Consider the following 10,025-nt stretch of genomic DNA (forward strand, 5'->3'; position numbering starts at 1 on the left):
CACTCTGGGGTTTAGCTGCAGTCCGGTACTCGCCTAAGTTTGAAAAAATCCTACCGAGTGGAGAGCAACCCTCCCACTCGGGGGCTTAGCTACAGTCTAGTACTCGCCTAAGTTTGAAAAATCCTACCGAGTGGAGAGCAACCCTCCCACTCGGGAGCTTAGCTGCAGTCCAGTACTCGCCTAAGTTTGAAAAATCCTACCGAGTGGAGATCAACCCTCCCACTCGGGGGCTTAGCTGCAGTCCAGTACTCGCCTAAGTTTGAAACACATCCCTATCCGCAAGGACGGCGAGGTGCAGGTCAACTGCAACCTTCTCCTTCGGAGCTAGGCCACAAGTACAATGTGCGCTCCATCCCTATCCGCAAGGACGACGAGGTGCAGGTCGATTGCAACCTTCTCCTTCAGAGCTATGCCACAAGTACAATGTGCGCTCCATCCCTATCCGCAAGGACGACGAGGTGCAGGTCGACTGCAACCTTCTCCTTCGGAGCTACGCCACAAGTACAATGTGCACTCCATCCCTATCCGCAAGGATGACGAGGTGCAGGTCGACTACAATGCGTGCTTGATACGTCTCCAACGTATCTATAATTTTTTATTGCTCCATGCTATATTATCTACTGTTTTGAATGTTTATGGGCTTTATTATACACTTTTATATCATTTTTGGGACTAACCTATTAACCCAGAGCCCAATGCCAATTTCTGTTTTTACCCTGTTTTAGGGTTTCGAAGAAAAGGAAAACCAAACGGAGTCCAATTGACCTGAAACTTCACGGAACTCATTTTTGGAAGGAAAGAAGCCCAGAAGACTTGGAGTGCACGTCGGGGGATCTGCGAGGAGGTCACGAGGCAGGGGGCGCGCCCTCCACCCTCGTGAACCCCTCGTGCTCCCCCTGACGTATTTCTTCCGCCTATATATCTCCATATACCCTAAAAACATCCGGGGGGCACAATAGATCGGGAGTTCCGCCGTCAGAAGCCTCCGTAGCCACCGAAAACCAATCTAGACCCGTTCCGGCACCCGGCCGGAGGGGGCAATCCTTCTCCGGTGGCCATCTTCATCATCCCGGTGCTCTCCATGACGAGGAGGGAGTAGTTCTCCCTCGGGGCTAAGGGTATGTACCAGTAGCTATGTGTTTGATCTCTCTCTCTCTCTCGTGTTCTTGAGATGGTTCGATCTTGATGTATCACGAGCTTTGCTATTATAGTTGGATCTTATGATGTTTTCTCCCCCTTCTACTCTCTTGTAATGAATTGAGTTTCCCCTTTGGAGTTATCTTATCGGAATGAGTCTTTATAGATTTGAGAACACTTGATATATGTCTTGTCGTGCGTATCTGTGGTGACAATGGGATATCACGTGATTCACTTGATGTATGTTTTGGTGACCAACTTGCGGGTTCCGCCCATGAACCTATGCATAGGGGTTGGCACACGTTTTTGTCGTGATTCTCCGGTAGAAACTTTGGGGCACTCTTTGAGGTTCTATGTGTTGGTTGAATAGATGAATCTAAGATTGTGTGATGCATATCGTATAATCATACCCACGGATACTTGAGGTGACATTGGAGTATCTAGGTGACATTAGGGTTTTGGTTGATTTGTGTCTTAAGGTGTTATTCTAGTACGAACTCTAGGGCTGTTTGTGACACTTATAGGAATAGCCCAATGGATTGATTGGAAAGAATAACTTTGAGGTGGTTTCGTACCCTACCATAATCTCTTTGTTCGTTCTCCGCTATTAGTGACTTTGGAGTGACTCTTTGTTGCATGTTGAGGGATAGTTATGTGATCCAATTATGATATTATTGTTGAGAGGACTTGTACTAGTGAAAGTATGAACCCTAGGCCTTATTTCCACACATTGCAATACCGTTTACGCTCACTTTTATCATTCGTTACCTTTCTGTTTTTATTATTTCAGATTACAAATACATTTATCTACTATCCATATACCACTTGTTTCACCATCTCTTCGCCGAACTAGTGCACCTATACAATTTACCATTGTATTGGGTGTGTTGGGGACACAAGAGACTCTTTGTTATTTGGTTGCAGGGTTGCTTGAGAGAGACCGTCTTCATCCTACGCCTCCCACGGATTGATAAACCTTAGGTCATCCACTTGAGGGAAATTTTCTACTATCCTACAAACCTCTGCACTTGGAGGCCCAACAACATCTACAAGAAGAAGGTTGTGTAGTAGACATCAAGCTCTTTTCTGGCGCCGTTGCCGGGGAGGTTAGTGCTTGAAGGTATATCTTTAGATCTTGCAATCGAGTCTTTTAGTTTCTTGTTTTATCACTAGTTTAGTTTATAAAAGAAAACTAAAAAATGGAATTAAGGTTACCTCATATGCTTCATCTTTTTAATATCCATCATGAAATAAGGATTCCGATAATTGTGCTCAAGTGCTAGAAGAAGAATGCATTAGAATGTTTGGCACTAAATATTTGAATGATGAGCATGATTGCAATGTTGTTACTATGAATTCCTTGAATTCCTTGAATATCTATGAATTCCTTGGGGAAGCTATGTTTGATGAAGATGATATTTTTTGTCCCCCAAGTTTTGATGAGCAAATTTATTATGATGAAAGCATGCCTCCTATCTATGATGATTATTGTGATGACACGTATGCTTTAAAGAATAATGATAACAATGAAACTTGTCATCTTGATTTCAATTTTCAATCCCATGATAGTTACTTTGTTGAGTTTGCTCCCACTACTATTCAAGAGAAGAATTTTGCTTATGTAGAGAGTAGTAAATTTTCTATGCTTGTAGATCATGAAAAGAATGCTTTAGGTGCTGGTTATATTGTTGAATTCATTCATGATGCTACTGAAAATTATTATGAGGGAGGAATATATGCTTGTAGGAATTGCAATAATATCAATTTTCCTCTCTATGTGCTTAAAGTTTTGAAGTTTTGCTTGTTTTACCTTCCTATGCTAGTTGATTATTGTTCTCATAAGTTGTTTGCTCACAAAATCCCTATGCATAGGAAGCATGTTAGACTTAAATGTGCTAGTCATATTCTTCATGATGCTCTCTTTATGTTTCAATTCTTATCCTTTATGTGAGCATCATTGAAATCATCATGCCTAGCTAGGGGCGTTAAACGATAGCGCTTGTTGGGAGGCAACCCAATTTTATTTTAGTTCCTTGCTTTTTGTTCCTGTTTAGTAATAAATAATTCATCTAGCCTCTGTTTATATGTGGTTTTATGCTTTTAATTAGTGTTTGTGCCAAGTAGAACCTTTGGGAAGACTTGGGGAGAGTCTTGTTGATCATGCTGTAAAAAACAGAAACTTTAGCGCTTACGAGAATTGCTGCCATTTTTATTCGGAGAGTGCTATTTAGTTAATTATTTTTTAAGATGATTAATAGATAAATTCCTCAGGTCCATAAATTTATTTGAGAATTTTATGAGTTCAATAAGTATACGTTTGATCCAGATTACTACAGACTGTTCTGTTTTTGACAGATTCTGTTTTTTTCATATGTTGTTTACTTATTTTGATGAATCTATGGCTAGTAAAATAGTTTATAAACCATAGATAAATTGGAATACATTAGGTTTAACACCAATATAAATAAATAATGAGTTCATTACAGTACCTTGAAGTGGTGATTTATTTTCTTATACTAACGGAGCTTACGAGTTTTCTGTTAAGTTTTGTGTTGTGAAGTTTTCAAGTTTTGGGTAAGAATTTGATGGACTATGGAATAAGGAGTGGCAAGAGCCTAAGCTTGGGGATTCCCAAGGCACCCCAAGGTAATATTCAAGGATAGCCAAGAGCCAAATCTTGGGGATGCCCCGGAAGGCATCCCCTCTTTCGTCTTCGTTCATCGGTAACTTTACTTGGAGCTATATTTTTATTCACCACATGATATGTGTTTTGCTTGGAACGTCAATTTATTTTGTTAGGATTTTCTTGATTTTATTTATAACAATGTTTTGCATCTTTTATTTCAATAAAAGTGGCATTGATAGCCTTTACTATGCCTATGTTACAAGTCCACATGTTGCTGTTTGCAAACAGAAAGTTTACCGCTGTTGCAATAATTCCCTAGAAAAGTAAGAATTTGATAAAATGTTGAAACCTTTTGCATATTAAGATCTGATAAATTTACTACAGTGGGAATTTTCTTTCATAATTTTTGGAGCTAGGGAAGTATGGATGTTGCAGCATTCTTTACAGACTGTCCTGTTTAGGCAAATTGTTGTTATGTTTGCATTGTTTGCATATGTTTGCTTCTTTAATGATTCTATTTGAGGATAGGACATTAATTATGCAGAGGCATTTAGTATGCAATGTTGAATAATAATTTTAGTGATTTTCTATAGTAGAGTATGATAAGGTTTTGCCAATGGTTTATACTAACTTATCTCACGAGTCCTTGTTGAGTTTTGTGTGGATGAAGCTTTTGAGATTTAGGGAGACCGTGATATGAGAGGAATTAAGGAGACACAAAAGCTCAAGCTTGGGGATGCCCAAGGCACCCCAAGATAATATTTCAAGAGGTCTCAAGCGTCTAAGCTTGGGGATGCCCCGGTTGGCATCCCACCTTTTTTCTTCAACAACTATCGGTTAGTTTTGGTTGATCCTAAGTTTTTGCTTCTTCACATGATGTTTGCTATTCTAGATGTCATTTTATTTAGTTTTGCTTGCTGTTTGAATAAAATACCAAGATCTGAAATTTTTAAATGTTAGAGAGTCTTCACATAGTTGCATAATTATTCAACTACTCATTGATCTTCACTTATATCTTTCAAGGTAGTTTGTCATTTGCTCTAGTGCTTCACTTATATCTTTCAGGGTAGTTTGTCATTTGCTCTAGTGCTTCACTTATATCTTTTAGAGCATGGTGGTAGTTTTATTTTGAAGAAATAGATTAAATCTCATGCTTCACTTAGATTATTTTGAGAGTCTTAATAGCATGGTAATTTGCTTAAAATCCTAATATGCTAGGTATTCAAGATTAGTAAAAACTTTCATAGAGTATTGAATACTAAGAGAAGTTTGATGCTTGATGATTGTTTTGGGATATGGAGATAATAATATCAAAGTCGTGCTAGTTGAGTAGTTGTGAATTTGAGAAGTGCTTGTATTGAAGTTTGCAAGTCCCGTAGCATGCACGTATGGTAAACGTTGTGTAACAAATTTGAAACATGAGGTGTTATTTGATTGCCCTCCTTATGAGTGGCGGTCGAGGACGAGCGATGGTCTTTTCCTACCAATCTATCCCCCTAGGAGCATGCGCGTAGTGCCGAGGTTTTTGATGACTTGTAGATTTTTGCAATAAGTATGTGAGTTCTTTATGACTAATGTTGAGTCCATGGATTATACGCACTCTCACCCTTCCATCCTTGCTAGCCTCTTCGGTACCGTGGATTGCCCTTTCTCACATTGAGAGTTGGCGCAAACTTCGCCGGTGCATCCAAACCCCGTGATATGATACGCTCTTTCACACATAAACCTCCTTATATCTTCCTCAAAACAGCCACCATACCTACCTATCATGGCATTTCCATAGCCATTCCGAGATATTATTGCCATGCAACTTTCCATCATTCCGTTCATCATGACACATTCATCATTGTCATATTGCTTTGCATGATCATGTAGTTGACATCGTATTTGTGGCAAAGCCACCGTCCATAATTTTTCATACATGTCACACTTGATTCATCGCAATCCCGATACACCGCCGGAGGCATTCATATAGAGTCATCTTTGTTCTAGTATCGAGTTGTAATCATTGAGTTGTAAATAAATAGAAGTGTGATGACCATCATTATTAGAGCATTGTCCCAAGTGAGGAATAAAAAAAGAGAGAAAGGCCATAAAAGGAGAAGGCCCAAAAAAAAGAGAAAGGCAATAAAAAAAGAGAAGGCCCAAAAAAATGAGAGAAAAAGAGAGAAGGGACAATGTTACTATCCTTTTACCACACTTGTGCTTCAAAGTAGCACCATGATCTTCATAGTAGAGAGTCTCTCATGTTATCACTTTCATATACTAGTGGGAATTTTTCATTATAGAACTTGGCTTGTATATTCCAACAATGGGCATCCTCAAGTGCCCTAGGTCTTCGTGAACAAGCAAGTTGGATGCACACCCACTTAGTTTCTTTTGTTGAGATTTCATACATTTATAGCTCTAGTGCATCCGTTGCATGGCAATCTCTACTCCTTGCATTAACATCAATCGGTGGTCATCTCCATAGCCCATTGATTAGCCTCGTTGATGTGAGACTTTCTCCTTTTTGTCTTCTCCACATAACCCCCTCATTATTCTATTCCACCCATAGTGCTATATCCATGGCTCGCGCTCATATATTGCGTGAAAGTTTATAGGTTTGAGATTACTAAAGTATGAAACAATTGCTTGGCTTGTCATCGGGGTTGTGCATGATGAGAGCATTCTTGTGTGACGAAAATGAAACATGACTAAACTATATGATTTTGTAGGGATGAACTTTCTTTGGCCATGTTATTTTTAGAAGACATGATTGCTTAGCTAGTATGCTTGAAGTATTATCATTTTTATGTCAATATGAGCTTTTCTCTTGAATCTTTCGGATCAGAATATTCATACCACAATTAAGAAGAATTACATTAAAATTATGCCAAGCAGCACTCCGCATCAAAATTCTGTTTTTATCATTTACCTACTCGAGGACGAGCAGGAATTAAGCTTGGGGATGCTGATACGTCTCCAACGTATCTATAATTTTTGATTGCTCCATGCTATATTATATACTGTTTTGAATGTTTATGGGCTTTATTATACACTTTTATATCATTTTTGGGACTAACCTATTAACCCAGAGCCTAGTGCCACTTTCTGTTTTTTACCCTATATTAGGGTTTCGAAGAAAAGGAAAACCAAACGGAGTCCAATTGACCTGAAACTTCACGGAACTCATTTTTGGAAGGAAAGAAGCCTAGAAGACTTGGAGTGCACGTCGGGGGATCTGCGAGGAGGTCATGAGGCAGGGGGCGCGCCCCCCTGGGCGCGCCCTCCACCCTCGTGAGCCCCTCATGGCCCCCCTGACGTACTTCTTCCGCCTATATATCTCCATATACCCTAAAAACATCCGGGGGCACAATAGATCGGGAGTTCCATCGTCAGAAGCCTCCGTAGCCACCGAAAACCAATCTAGACCCGTTTTGGCACCCGGCCGGAGGGGGAAATCCTTCTCCGGTGGCCATCTTCATCATCCTGGTGCTCTCCATGACGAGGAGGGAGTAGTTCTCCCTCGGGGCTGAGGGTGTGTACCAGTAGCTATGTGTTTGATCTCTCTCTCTCTCTCTCTTTCTCGTGTTCTTGAGATGATTCAGTCTTGATATATCATGAGCTTTGCTATTATAGTTGGATCTTATGATGTTTTCTCCCCCCTCTACTCTCTTGTAATGAATTGAGTTTCCCCTTTGGAGTTATCTTATCGGATTGAGTCTTTATAGATTTGAGAACACTTGATGTATGTCTTGTCGTGCGTATCTATGGTGAGAATGGGATATCACGTGATTCACTTGATGTATGTTTTGGTGACCAACTTGCGGGTTCCGCCCATGAACCTATGCATAGGGGTTGGCACATGTTTTCGTCATGATTCTCCGGTAGAAACTTTGGGGCACTCTTTGAGGTTCTATTTGTTGGTTGAATAGATGAATCTAAGATTGTGTGATGCATATCGTATAATCATACCCACGGATACTTGAGGTGACATTGGAGTATCTAGGTGACATTAGGGTTTTGGTTGATTTGTGTCTTAAGGTGTTATTCTAGTATGAACTCTAGGGCTGTTTGTGACACTTATAGGAATAGCCCAATGGATTGATTGGAAAGAATAACTTTGATGTGGTTTCGTACCCTACCATAATATCTTCATTCGTTCTCCGCTATTAGTGACTTTGGAGTGACTCTTTGTTGCATGTTGAGGGATAGTTATGTGATCCAATTATGATATTATTGTTGAGAGGACTTGCACTAGTGAAAGTATGAACCCTAGGCCTTATTTCCACACATTGCAATATCGTTTATGCTCACTTTTATCATTCGTTACCTTGTTGTTTTTATTATTTCATATTACAAATACCTTTTCTACTATCCATATACCACTTGTTTCACCATCTCTTCGCTGAACTAGTGCACCTATACAATTTACCATTGTATTGGGTGTGTTGGGGACACAAGAGACTCTTTGTTATTTGGTTGCAGGGTTGCTTGAGAGAGACCATCTTCATCCTACGCCTCCCACGGATTGATAAACCTTAGGTCGTCCACTTGAGGGAAATTTGCTACTGTGCTACAAACCTCTACACTTGGAGGCCCAACAACGTCTACAAGAAGAAGGTTGTCTAGTAGACATCAGTGCTCCGTCCCTATCCGCAAGGACGATGAAGTGCAGGTCGACTGGAGTCACCACCTCAGAGCTGCATCTCAAGCACAAAGATTATTCCGAGCGAAGAACAAAGTCCACTCAAAGGCAAACGCAAGCATATTTAGAAATAAACCAAGTTCGGATAAATCCTAAAGTACCGGACAACAGATCAAAAGTATTCGAGCATCAAGCCCGAAGAAGTTTAATGGTTACATAATCACTCGGCATTCCGAGGCAAATAAAAGTGAGGCATAATGTTTTTTCGGTCATGCATCAGGAGAAGGACTGGCTGGGTCGCAGAAACTGTCAAGGTCAATGTTGTCTGCAATGCGAGTGGCGGCATCAAGGAAGGTGTCCATGAAAGACTGGAAAGTGTGCCTCTTCGTGTTAGCAACCTTGAGTTCTGCCATCTTGTCTTCTTTGATGTCCTTGCAGTGCACTCGGACCAAAGACAACGCGACATCAGCACCACAGCAAGCGGATGACTTCTTCCATTCTTGCACACGCTCGGGGATTTGATTCAGTCGAGTTATCAAGGACTCAAGGTCTTGAGACAGTTCCGCCTGAGGCCAGACTTCAGCATCAACCTGAGTCATCGCAGCTTTTAGGCGGGCAAGATAAGCAACCACACTGTCCATACGAGATTCCAACCGCAGCACGTTCATCGCAACATCATCCTTGACTGGACAGTTTATGGGATCAAGATCCGTCTCGACCCGCCCAGTTTCTACTTCAAAGTCTTGGCAAAATTCTGCACAGTCGAGTGAATGGTGAGTCGATGGTATAATTAGACTTGGCAGTCGACAGAAATAAGACAGATTAATCAGTACCTTCAAGTTTCAAAACCAGCTTTGCAGCAAGCTGGCCCAGATAAGACTCCAGTTTGCCATTCTTGGCCTTGAGACCCCCAAGCTCGTCGGTCAGTTTCTCCTTGTCCTTCTTCAGTTGCTCGACCTCCCGATTGGCGTCAGAAACAACAGTCTTCAGCTTGGAGTTTTCTTCTTCTAACTTGCCGACTGAAGCAAGCTTCTTGTCAGCAAGTGTTGTTTTATCGCGCACCTCCTTTTGTGCTGCAGCAAGATCGAGATCCTTCTTCTCCAAAGCCTACTTCATTTTCTCTAAAGAAACAACATTCTTCAGACGGGCTTGGAGTTGGCGGTTTTCACTATGTACATCTGCTCGAGTGGAGTCACTCGGTTCAAAAAATGGAAAGCAAAAGTGCCAGTAGTGGGATATACAGTTAGCGATTGGTTACCTCCCATGGCGGCTACTTCGTCACGGGCGAGATTCTTCTTGGCCAATTGCAGATCAAGGTTGAGGCTGATTTGCTGTTTGTTCATTGCAGAAAGTTGAGCCCCAAGATCACAAGATTTCTGCAGTTAAAGCCATATCAGTCGACAGGGATAAAAGGCATCACAACGATAGCTACTCTAAGACTACCACCGAATCAAACATTCAATGGCAGTCTCGGGGACTACACCCAGTAGGTGCACTTAGCGTGCCCCCACTAATCTTGTAAAAAAGAGAGGTTCAGATTCTCAGACCACAGTCGACTGCCCGCAGCCAACTATGATCTCGGGGACTACACCCAGTGGGTGCACTCAGCGTGCCCCCACTGGTTTTGGTTCC

The sequence above is a fragment of the Triticum dicoccoides genome, chromosome 7A, assembly GCF_002162155.2.
Source record: "Triticum dicoccoides isolate Atlit2015 ecotype Zavitan chromosome 7A, WEW_v2.0, whole genome shotgun sequence".
Lineage (NCBI taxonomy): Eukaryota > Viridiplantae > Streptophyta > Magnoliopsida > Poales > Poaceae > Triticum > Triticum dicoccoides.